At 49.0% G+C, this 12090-nt stretch overlaps 1 long non-coding RNA gene across 3 annotated transcripts; it reads left to right on the forward strand.

The window, feature by feature from the left end:
- Positions 1-179: 179 nt before the first annotated feature.
- On the forward strand, positions 180-8506 carry LOC113251987 (uncharacterized). 3 transcript variants are annotated; one of them, XR_006408957.3, is made up of 4 exons: positions 180-325; positions 735-811; positions 1548-1680; positions 8231-8506. It is a non-coding gene; the product is annotated as an uncharacterized LOC113251987 (long non-coding RNA). The 3 variants fall into 3 exon arrangements; XR_006408956.3 differs by lacking the exon at positions 735-811; XR_006408955.3 differs by lacking the exon at positions 180-325 and having other exon boundaries at positions 481-811.
- Positions 8507-12090: the final 3584 nt, after the last annotated feature.

Below are 12090 nucleotides of genomic sequence, written 5' to 3' on the forward strand. Positions count from 1 at the left end.
GCTCCTCCCCGTTTCCCCCCCCCCCCCCGCCCCGACTCGGCCTCGCTGCCGCGGCCCTGCCCCCTGCGCTACCCCGCCCCGGCCTCCTAGCCCGCGCCTCGGACGGAGGCGGAGCGGAGGCGGGCGCGCCGGGGGCGGGCGGGCAATGCGCGCGCTCCGCTCCGGCCCGCGCGGCTCCCGCGCCCCGCGCGCTGCGCCAGCCTTGCCAGCTGCGGGCGTCTTTCATTCTGCGAGGGGGCGGGCGAAGCGCCGCCTCGGGCCCGGGCGCTAATTGGCTGCTGACCAGAGCCCCCTGCGCTACGGGCGCCGCTCGGGACACCGATTGGTGAATCTGGGGCGGGGGGGGGAAGGGGCGTACCCTGCCTGCGCTGCTGGGAGGGGAGGGCGAAGTAGGGGGAGACCAGGGGAAGGGAGGGGAGGGGCTGCTGCTGGGGGCCGCGTTCGCCTGAACGCTGTGCTTTGGGTTTGGAGCAGGTGACCAGGTCTGGGTCTCCTTCGGCCGGGTGGCGAGACTCACCGAGGACACGGGTAGGCGTGGGGATGGGGGAATGCCCGAGGGTTCGCGCACCCTCCTCCTAGTCTTGAATGACCCAGGTCAGCCTTCCGAGAAGCCCCCTCTCCCCCCTCACCAGCATCAGCAGGAAAAGCTGTGGAGAGGCAGGATTTGGCGCGCTCTGAGGATGCAGTCGTCAAGACAGAGCTGCCCAACAATCGAGTAACTTCCGTTTGCACAGTGCTTTGGAGAGCTTTCAGCTGGGTGAAATCTTCGCACGAAGCTCTGAGGTTCAGAGAGGTTATGGTTCTTGCTGTAGTAAGTAGTGGGGGCATCAGGACTTCCCTACAGCACGCAGCGGACTCCCAACAGGTGTTCAGAACTGGGTGGCCATTAGCTGGTGACTTAGGTAGGGATGGGGGCTGGGCCAGAAAGTCTTCCACCCTCGTGCAGTGATTGGTGTGTGTGTGTGAAGCTCTCACCCCGCGAGGGGTGGGGGGGCTGTATAAAAAAATGGGGTGTATGTGCAGCTTGAAAAATAAAGCATATTTAGTGTCACAATTTAATACTTTAAAATGAGCCAAATATTTTTGTAAAAAAAAAAACATGGAAAATAAGTTGGAAGATTTTGGATTGGGAGGGTGTGAGGTGGTCATGCCCTTCCCAGGAGAAGGGACAACATCTTTTGAAAAATGGAAAGTAGGAAAGGTTTTAGGTAGGGGAAGGATTCTTTAGGGTTCTGTGGGACTGGGAAAATGCCTCCCCTGGTGGCTGGGCTGGCAGGCAAGGTGGGCAGGTCAGGACTTTCCTTCCCCTGCTGGGCTGGGTGCTCCGGCTGTGGAAGCAGGGGTGGGGGGCCGCTGGTGCTGACGGCGCTCATTAGGCAGGAGGCTATGCTTCTGGGTCTGGCTGTGTCCAGCAGGTTTAGAATGGCCCCGTAGGGGCTGCCCAGAACCTCATGCTGGCACCAGTTTACTTTGGAATGAATGAAGGAATCAGACTGTCAGCTGTGCAGGGGACCTTTGGGATCATTCAATCCAACCTTACTTTACAGATAAAGAAAACGAGACCCAGAGAAGAGAAGGATTTCTTCAAGGTCACAAGGTGAATATGTCACAGGCAGAACTAGAACTCAGGCCCCTTCGCGAATGGCTTGGTGGCCTTCCCGTTACACATGGACCCTGAAGGTATTTCAGACTCTAAGTCTGTGTATGTATGTGGAACACACGGGAAGCGATGAAGAGAAATGCGGTGGGGCCGGGTGCCTTTTGCTTGGACCCCTACCCTCAGGGAGCAGTCCGGAAGCCAGGTGGCGGGCAGAGGGAAGGACGTGGGGCAGCAACATGATGCCTGTTCTAGCCACCTGTCTGCATGAAGGGTTGAAGATATGTTTTTCAGCCTCTTCTTCACCTCCTACTCCCTAACGGTTGATTTAAGTCATGAAACCAGGCAGTAATATTCTGCACTTGCCAACCAGTTCCTTTTTCAAGTTTGTGTTGGCACTCAAGTTAAAAAGTCATTCCTTTTTTTTTTTCCTCCCCCTCTCCCACCAAAAATAAGTAAAAGAGCCCGCAGAAGGGTGGCAGATTGCTGACACTGAGCTCTGAGCTCTGACCACAAGAACACCGGCCCCTAGAGTGGTATGAAGATTATTATTCTATAAATGGAAAATTCCACTCTGTTCGCACAGCCCTGCAGCTTGCATACTTTCAAGGTATGCAGACTTTTCAGCTCTGAGGAGTGGGAGCCACTGTTCTGAGAAAAACTTGTGGAAGGAAAGGAAAGTTTAAAACTGCCAGCTGCTGGGTTGGCTTCCCCTGGGTCAGGCCAAAGAGAGCGTGGCAAGTAAGTGAGACCTTTCCTCTCCCACATCACATGATTTTTTGCCCTTGTGGGGTTTTTTGTTTGTTTTGTTTTGTTTACAAGGGGAATTAAAACTTTTCTGTGAACACGGGTAAGAAGTAATGCCTTGCTACGGAGCTGTGGGCTGAGCAGGGTGGGTTCTGATGACAGCGGAAAGATGCCCTGGAAAGAGGTGGAAGGGGGCTCATGTGTCCTGGGGGGCTGGCTGCCTGCCCTTTCCCCAGGCTGCTCACCTTATCTGCTATGGGCCTTGTGCATAGTGAGTTGTTTGATCTGGGAAGAACGTCTGGAAGTGGAGGCAGAGTGCATGAAGTCTACCTCCCCCCCCCTCGCCAGCACGTGTGGCCCCAGTGGACTGGGAGCCTTTGCTCTTAGTTACCACAGAAAGGCCTGAGTGGGTGCCTGGATTTAGTAAACAATTTCTTTTATCACTAAGCACAGGCCTCAGCCAGGCTGTGAGCTCTCCAGCTCTCTTTGAGGTGGTGGAACTGACTTCTGAGATATTCTTAGCACGTTGATGAGGTCTGCTCGCTTTTCATTTGCCTCCCAGAAGTCTGGAACAAAAACAGACAGAAATAGCCAGAGTGTGACAATTTCTTCAAGGGATCCCCTCCGATTGGTAGAGGCAGGAAGACCTGTTGGGACAGGCCTCATCTCGGAGGCTGGAGGGTGTTGCTCAGTTTCTTCTGGAATGGCGCCTGCACAGCATGGGCGGGAGGCTCTGGCAGGACAGGGGTGGGTGGTGGGGTGGGCTGCTTGGATTCTGCATTCCCACTTCTGTGCACGGCTCCCAGCCCCCAGCCCGAGAGGCAACGCACAGACCTCGGGGGGCATCGTTAGGATCCTCAGAAATAGGAGGTCAGCCCTGGGGAATGGGGCAGCTTGGCGGGTGTCCAGGCAGCTATAGAGATGCTGTTGGTCAGCCTCTGGGTTCCTCCTGACTTGCCTGCCAAGCTCTTTCTAGGTGGTCAGGCACATTTGGGTGCACTGGGGGCTCTGTTCTGTAACAGTGTTGACTTTGTCCATATCATGCCTCTGGCCACGCTCAGGGAGTTCCGGGGATGGGGTTTCTGTCCTTCGGGGGCTTAGAGTGAGCTGGAGTTAGTTGAGAAGCGCTGGGGTGAAGTGGGGGGAGCTGCTTGAGCCGGTGCCGAGTGTTCATCCTGGACCTTCTGCAAAGTCACATGTGGCCTTGGATGAGGGGCTTAAGCACTCTGGGCTCCAGCTGCTTCCTCTGATCCTCCAGAGGCTCCTCATGTCAAGTGGCATGCACTTTACCCCTCTTGCTGACTTAACTCCAGTTCCAGACGAGTCTCTGCCTCGGCCTCCGGGGTGGAGCTGTGACAGGTATAATCCAGCCAGACAGATCTCATTTCCCTGGGGCATGATTGGTTTAGGAGGGGGCTGGTGACCCAGTTCTGGTCCCTGAAATGTAAGGGGAGGTCTGTTAGGAGGAGTCTGGGAGGAATTTGCTCCCTTGTTTAAAAAGAAAAAGAAACAAAGACCAGGAGCTTCCTTTTCTTCCAGCCACTGGCAGGTTACGGAGCTGAGGCAGCCCTGAGGTGGTAAGTCTCTAGGACCAGAAGCTGGCACACTGGGGGTGGCTGACCGGAAAAGTTATTTTATTTATTTTTTAAGTAGGCTCCACATGTAGCCCTGACGTGGGGCTCGATCTCACAACTGTGAGATCAAGACCTAAGCCGAGATCAAGAGTCGGACATTTAACCAGCAGAGCCACCCAGGAGGCCCTGGAAAAGTTATTAAAAAAAAAAAAAAAAGCTTTGGGGACGTTTTTGTGGATGAGTTGGTGACTTGTGACACAAGACAATTAAACAACTTTATTGATTCAGCCACTGCTGGGCAGGGATTTTACTTACAGCTGAATTTCATTCTAACTGAAACACGTAGTAATATGAAAAAAAATGCATTTGGTAATTTTGTCGGAAAGGTAGGATTCGATACTCTGGCCGGATGGAGGGGACAGCCATGTCAGAATGGTGGGTGTATGGACAGGGGTGGGAAGAAACAAAGGCAATGGGATCAGGGGCTTTGTAGTGTCTCCTCTGTCGCCTGCCCTGTCGTGCGCCAGAGTCTCCCAGCTGAGAGTAATAAGATACCCCTTCAGACCAGGTGCTTTACAGTATCACCTCACGGACCCCCCCACCCCGCTACACAGCTGCCCCGTGAGGTGGGTTCTGTGATTGCCCTCCTGGTGTGGACGAAGGCTTAGGACACAGGAAGTACCTGGTCGCACTCTAGCCGTGGGGCGAAGGGGTGGAGGCGGCCAGCTGGAAGGAGACAGTGCAAAGAGCCACCGGGAGGCAAATCTGGGCTCATTCCACTGTGTGTCAGAAATTGTCCCCCAACAAAACCAGTTCTGGTTGAAAGAGGTTGGATTTTTCTAGTAATCCAGTATCGAGGACTTTGGTTCGGTGAGTAATGCTTTCTCTTTCTAACACTCGCCCCGCTCCTCCCAGCCATGTGGTCTCTTAGAAACGCAGATTGTCCCAGTTTTGTTTAAAAGCAGGTTCTGCCCCAAGGCTGAGAGCCTGGAGGGCAGATGTCCTGGGGTCAATGATACTGGGAATAATAGTAATAACAATAGCTCACAGATAGGAAGCCCTTTCAAGGCACTAAGCATGAATTCCTGTCCTTTCTTAGACCTTCCCAGCAGTCCTACAGTCATACCCATTTCACAGAAAGGAAAATGAGGTTTGAGGAAGCTCAGAGTGTATTACTCCCTTCTCCCAGCTACTGGGTGGGATTTCTCCGTGGTCTGTGCTGGGGCCTGAACGGTCTCCTGGCCCGTGGACATTCCATTCAGTTAGAATTCACAAATCCTGCCCCCCATCTCAGGTGTTTCCCTAAATGAGACCATTGGCCTTCTCTTGCTCCTCTTCAACGCCTGCTGTCTGCAGGAGGGGAGGAGTAAAAGCTGGGGCCTCTAGTGAGGAGTCATACATAAAATGATAAACTATAAGGTCAAGATTGTTCTCCAGTGATGCATAAAATGGTGAATTAGAAGGTCAAGGCTGTTCTCTAGTGGGCCTGAGGCCTGGAGTGGGGGTGGGGGGAAGATAAGGTCAGTGAAGGGGATGAGACCAGCCAGCCAAGCAGGGCTGCTGGGTACACTCCTGCAGGTTGTGCACTGCACAAGGGCTTGGCATCCAAGGGGGTACCTTTTACTTCATAGATGTGGTAATACCTATGAGTGAATCTCAGATAGTTTTCTGGCGGATGTGGAGGAAAGTATCGTTTTCTAATGGAATCAGTATATTATGACAGTTTTTTTCTGACAGATGGATAAAGATGTCTTGTGGAAGAAGTACCTTTTGCTAATTTGCCCAAAGCCCAAAGCTTTGGCTCTAGGCAGAGGCATGAAATGCTAAGCTTCCTGAAAGCAGGCCTCAAGTATGCCATTCGCTGCGTGCCCAAGGGGCCTTTTTAAAGCTTCAGGTGAAAGCGTCTCCCTGACTGAGCTGACCAGGTGGGCGTCTGGCACAGGTCTGCTCTCGTAGTCCTGGGTGAATGGCCGTCTCTGTCATTTTAGACCCCTTCTCCTGGTCCTACCTGGCTGACGCTTGTGTTTTCCCAGCTGTCCCGAGTTCCCTCGGGATGTCTTGGGCCCTGACGGTACCTGGCCATGATGATGAGTGAGTTGGCAGTGGTGTCTGTTCCTGGGGCGTCTCTGGCTTAGGAAGCAGAAAGTAGGGTGGTGGCCTAGGATGGTATAAATTGTTTAGCCTCGAGCAAGTCATTTCCATTGTCTGAACTTAGTTTTATTTAAAATAATTGGCTGGCCTGAGCGGTTTCTTGGGCCTCTCTAGCTCTAAAGTTTGTGTGTTCACCGTCACGGCCTGGGACTGAGGTCCTTCTGACCTCATGGAGCAGACAGGTGATGGTGCTTCGGTGGGGGGGTATTAGCTTCCTGTTACTGCTGTAACATGTTACTGCCAGCCTAGCGGCTTGAAACAACAAGTACTTCCTTTCCTACTGTTCTGGAGGTCAGAAGTCTGACATGGGTCTCACTGGGCTACAGTCAAGGTGTCTGCAGGGCTGGAGGCTCTCGGGGAGTATCTGCTGCCTTGCCATTTCTAGAGGCGGCCTGCGTTCCTTGGGCTCATGGCCCCTTCCTTTTCCAAAGCCAGCAACAGCAGGTTAAGTCCCTCTCACCGGCTACCTCTCTTTTTTCTTCTGCCTCCCTCTTCCACCGTGTAATTACAGTGGACCTACCCTGATAATCCAGGCTAATCTCCCCCACGTGAGTGCCATCGGATTAGCAACCTCAATTCCACCCGGAACCTTCATTCCCTTTTGCCGTCTAAGGTAACGCATTCCCAGGGACTGGGAAGTAGGATGGAGACATCTTTTGGGGCCAATATTCTGCCTCCTCCCAGAGGACTGGGGAACTCCTTAGCAAAGGAATCGTGAGTCCCAAGACCTTAGCATATCCAGAGGTCAGCTGGGCTGGTAAACGTAGGTTTCCTTTGCCAGTCGGGACTTGACACAGTGCAGGGGAAGCTGTGGGGTGAGGGGGCCCCACGAAGTATGTGTGAATCCCTCAGGCGGATGGAAAGGTCACAGTTGCAGGAAGGTATGGTGAGCAAAGGAAGTAGTATATGTGTCAGGTACTCTAAACAAACTTAAAAAAGTGATGATGATGATGTCACTTAATTTGTGGTTAAATTAAGCAAAACAACAGCCAAGTACAACAACAACAACAACAACAAACCCCAGCAACGGTGGCGTGTACCTTGGAGCCACTGGAATAAATGCTCTACAATCCTTGTCTCGCTCAGGAGGAGGGTGAAGATACTGACAACTGTAATATTCTTTAACTTATGGAAAATTTCAAGCATTACAAAAGTAAAGGTCATGGTATAAAGAACTCTAACCCAATTTACCCTTAATATATGATGAATCATATCTCCACACCGATTTTTCACTCCATCTCCCACGCTGTGGATCATTTTGAAGAAAATTCTTAACATCAGTGTTCATTAAATTTAGATTTTGATAGGTCATGTGTGTGTGTGTGTGTGTGTGTGTGTGTGTGGAACCACTTAAAAAGACAGAGGGTATAATAGTGGATGTAGAGAAGTGGAATGAGGGAAAATAATCATTACAGAAGAAAGCGTGACAGAAGGAAAATCATCATGGAAATGGTAGAACAAATTGGAAGTCTGCAATAAGATGGTTGAAATAAATCCAAACATAAAATTCCTTATAATAAATGTAAATGGACAAAATGGTTAAAATGCAAAATTTCAGACTGGATTTTAAAAAACAGCTCTATAGGGACGGCTGAGTGGCTCAGTTGGTTAAGCATCCAGCTCTTGATCTCAGCTTGGATCTTGATCTCAGGGTCGTGAGTTCAAGCCCCGCGTTGGGCTCCACGCTGGGTGTGGAGCCTACCTCAAACAAACAAACAAACAAACAAACAAACAAACAGACAAACAACAGCTATATGTCCTCTGTCAGAAACACACATAAAATGTAAGGTTGCAGAAAAGTTAAAGAGAAAAGGAGGAGAGAAGCTTCCTGAAAAGGAAACTGACGTAGTTATGCTGACAGCAGGCAAATAGGCTTGATGGCAAAAAGCTTTACTAGGGCTAGAAGGGTGGCTACGTAATGTAAAAGGTTCGATTTACCAGGAAGATACAACAATTCTAAACTAGCACATACCTACTAATTTAGCTTCAAGGCATACGAATGAAAATCTGACCAAATATCAATAAGGATATAGGAGATTTAAATGACAGTGAACAAGCTGGACTTTATATGTGCCTACATACATACATATATACCAGTCACTATATAAAATCGTAGGTAAACACTGCTTTCAGTAATTGCAGAATTTACATTCTTTTCCAGCACTCAGCACATTTATAAAAGTTGACCGGATTCTGTGCCATCAAGCAAGTATTAACAAAATTGAGAGGACTGGCGTCACATCGGATTTTCTGGCCGCAATTCCATTTCGTTAGAAACGAACAGCAGACAATAACTAGAAAAGAACATAATGCAGATAAGTGGAGGAATTGACGAAATGGGGAACGAAGATACGATAGATGGCTGACAGAGCTAAACAGTGGATTCTTAGAAAAGACTAATGCAATTAATTTGGCAGGGTTTATCAAGAATAAAAGACATGAAAATGAACAGTTTTGTGACTTGATGCTTCATTAAGTCTGAAAATATATGAAATGGAAAAATTGCTGGAAAACAAGAACTCAAGAAGAATGTATGTATGTATGTGTGTATGTATCTGAGGAGGCGAAGGGCCGAGGGAGGGAGAGAATCTCAAGCAGGCTCCCCGCTGAGCATGGGAGCCTGACTCGGGCTGGGACCATGGGCCTTGGGACCCTGACCAGAGCCACAGTCAAGAGTCCAATGCTTAGCTGCCTGAGCCACCCAAGTGCCCCAAGAAGAATTTAAAAACCTCGATGTTCTGCAACATTTATATAAACTGAATCAGAGTTTAAAAATCTTCTCACAAAACAGCAGATCCAGTTGACTTTATTTTTTTTTCTCCAGTTGACTTTAAAGAGAAGTTCTATTTTTCAAGGAATAATTAATTTCAGTTCTACACAAACCGTTCTAGAGTTTAGAAAAAAAAAGAATCATTTTCTCATTCATTTTACAAGGCTAGTGCGACCTGATAAAAAACAACACGTATGAGAAGGGAAAATACGAGCCAAGCTCAGTTGTGAACACAAAAATCTGAAACAAAATACCAGTGAGCAAGCGCACGAGCGGGGCGGGGAGGGGGGAGTAGAGGGGGGGAGAAGCAGACTCCCTGCTGAGCAGAGAGCTGGACTCGGGACTCGGTCCCGGGACCCTGAGACCATGACCTGAGCTGAAGGCAGACACTTAACTGACTGAGCCACCCAGGCGCCCCCAAAGTCTAGCTTTTAAAAGATAACGTAGGAAAATATCCTTATGACTTTAGGGCAGGAAAAGATCTCTTAAAACACAAACCCCACTAACTATGACATTAATAAATATTAATTAAGAATGCCCGTTCCTCAGAAGACACCATATAGTAAGTAAAACGACAAGTCACAAACTGAGAGGAGCTATTTGCAATACATGTTATTGATAAGGAAGGGTCTTTGCACCCAGAATATGTAAAAGAACCCCTAAAACGTTGATACGATTCATGCAACCGGAAGAAAGATTGGTTAAAAGTTACTGATAACAGAGGAAATTTGGCCAATAAACAAGAGACTAAAGAGTCTGATGTGGGAAATGCACGTTGACTGCCCAGTCCCAGGTTATGTGTGGCTTCAGCCTCACTAGATAATGCCAAATTATTTTCCAAATAGATTGTACGAATGTCACCCCGTCTAGCCGTGTACAAGAGTTCCAGTTCCACCACATCATTCTTTGAAAGATTTTATTTTGAGGTAATCTCTACACCCAACGTGGGCTCGAACCTACAACCCTGAGATCAAGAGTCACATGCTCTGCTGACTGAGCCAGCCAGGCGCCCCCAAGAGTTCCAGTTCCACCACACTCTTGTCAACGTTTAACATTAACAGAATATTGGATGTTGCCAATCTGGTGGTGTATACATACATCACCTCTTTTTTTTTTTTTTTTAAAGATTGTATGTATGTATTTATTTGAGAGACAGCACACGGGCAGGGTGAGGGGCAAGGGGGCAGGGAGCCTGACGCGGGGCTCCATCCAGGGACTCTGGGATCATGACCTGAGCTGAAGGCAGATGCTTAACCGACTGAGCCACCCAGCACCCCCATACATCCCCTCTTTGATGATTGGTCGTCTCCACCAAGGCAGACACCAGTCAGCAGTTAGGGTGGCTTCGAGGAACTTCTATCCTTCCTCCTGGTGGTGGCAGATCACAGGTAGGGAAAGGGAGCACAGGGAGCCCCACGGTCAGACCCTTGTTTCCGAGTGAGGTTGAAGATGGTGTGGTGGGGTGAGGAGGTCCAGGAAAACTACCAGCATCTACTCTGATGGTAAGAACTGGAAGACAAGGAAATCTGAACCTGGGCCTGCTTGTGTGAGGAGCCCTGCTGGACACAGCAAGAATGCTTGTAATTTAGGTGTGTCACATTTGGGATTGCTTTTGGCCAAACTTGAATGTCTCCTGGGGAGTTATTTGGCACTGTTCACAGCTTTACAGTGTTGCAGGGAACTTTTCCCTCATGGTCAGCAACTCTTGGTCATAATGAAATTATAAACCAAAGAGTTAAATTTAAGAAATGAAATGACACAACTTTAGAATGAAATGCGTGTAAACATTTCCCCCATCTCTCAACTGGAAGGGTCTTTCATAGCATTTAGATGATGGACGCAATCCCAAAGGAAAAAGCACCAGACCAGACAACTTGAAAATGTGTAAAAAAGTTACAACAACAAATGTTAAATGGCAGCAACAAACAACTATTCATGGCAAATACTTCTCCCCAACAAAAGTATATGGCTCGTATATTCCAGAACGTATTTGTCATATGAAAACACAGGGTCACAATTTTTAATGTCCACATATATAGGGTTGTGTGAAGAGCTGGGCTTTGGAGTCAGACAGACTTTCCACCTTCAAAGCCAGCAATGGCCAATTGAGTCTCTTAATTCAAGTCTCTCATACTAATGCTCCTGCCTCCACCTTTCGTGGACAAGGATGCTTGGGATTAATTGGGCCGACCTGGATAATCTAGGCTTATGTCCTTCGATTAAGATTAGCTGGTTAACAACCTTGATTCCATCTCCAGCTTTCATTCCCCTGTGCCGTGTAGGGTGGCATATTCACACGTCTGGGTGGCCATTATTGTCAGAGAGCCCGAGCAGGGGGAGTGGCAGGCAGAGGGAGAAGCAGGCTCCCTTCCGAGCAAGGAGCCCAATGGGGGACTCGACCCCAGGACCCTGGGATCATGACCTGAGCCGAAGGCAGACGCTTCACCGACTGAGCCACCCAGATGTCCCTGTAGTTTACTTTTCTGAATGCACAATACTGTTGTGGTAATTTAAACAAAATTTATCAGGGTGATGGGCATGAAGGAGGGCACTTGATGTAGTGAGCACTGGGTGTTACATGCAACTAATGAATCACCAAATTCTACCCATGAAACTAATAGTATACTGTATGTTAACTAAATTGAATTTAAATGTAAAAAAATAAATAAGCTAAACTTACCAGAAATGAGCACTTGGCAGCTGGACAGTAGGCCTGGAGAGTAAATACATCCAAAGGCAAAAGGACCTTTTAGTAAAAATCTTACAAGTACAGTTTAGTTATTCAAATAGAGGGTTAATTCCAATTTTGAAAAACTCAAACAGTACAGACAAGGCTAATACTTTCCTTCATCTGCCCAACTCCCACCCTCTATCACTTCCATCCCGGAGGCAGTCCCTGACCAGAAGAGTCCTGAGAGTAGGGACTTCATTTGTGTTTTCCGTCATTATTTTTTAAAGTAGGTTCCACGCCCAAGCTGGGGCTCGAACTCAGGACCCTGAGATCAAGAGTTGCATGCTTGGGGTGCCTGGGTGGCCAAGTCGGTTAAGTGTCTGCCTTAGGGTCAGGTCATGATCCTGGGGTCCTGGGAACCCCCCTCCCCCAGCTCCCTGCTTAGCAGGGGATCTACTGCTCCCTCTGCCCCTCCTCCCACTCATTCTCTCTTTCTCTCTCAAATAAATAAATAAAATCTTAAAAAAAAAAAAAAAAAAGAATTGCATGCTCTACTGCCCAAGCCAGCCAGCGCTCCAGT

The sequence above is a fragment of the Ursus arctos genome, unplaced genomic scaffold, assembly GCF_023065955.2.
Source record: "Ursus arctos isolate Adak ecotype North America unplaced genomic scaffold, UrsArc2.0 scaffold_7, whole genome shotgun sequence".
NCBI classification, from domain to species: Eukaryota; Metazoa; Chordata; class Mammalia; order Carnivora; family Ursidae; genus Ursus; species Ursus arctos.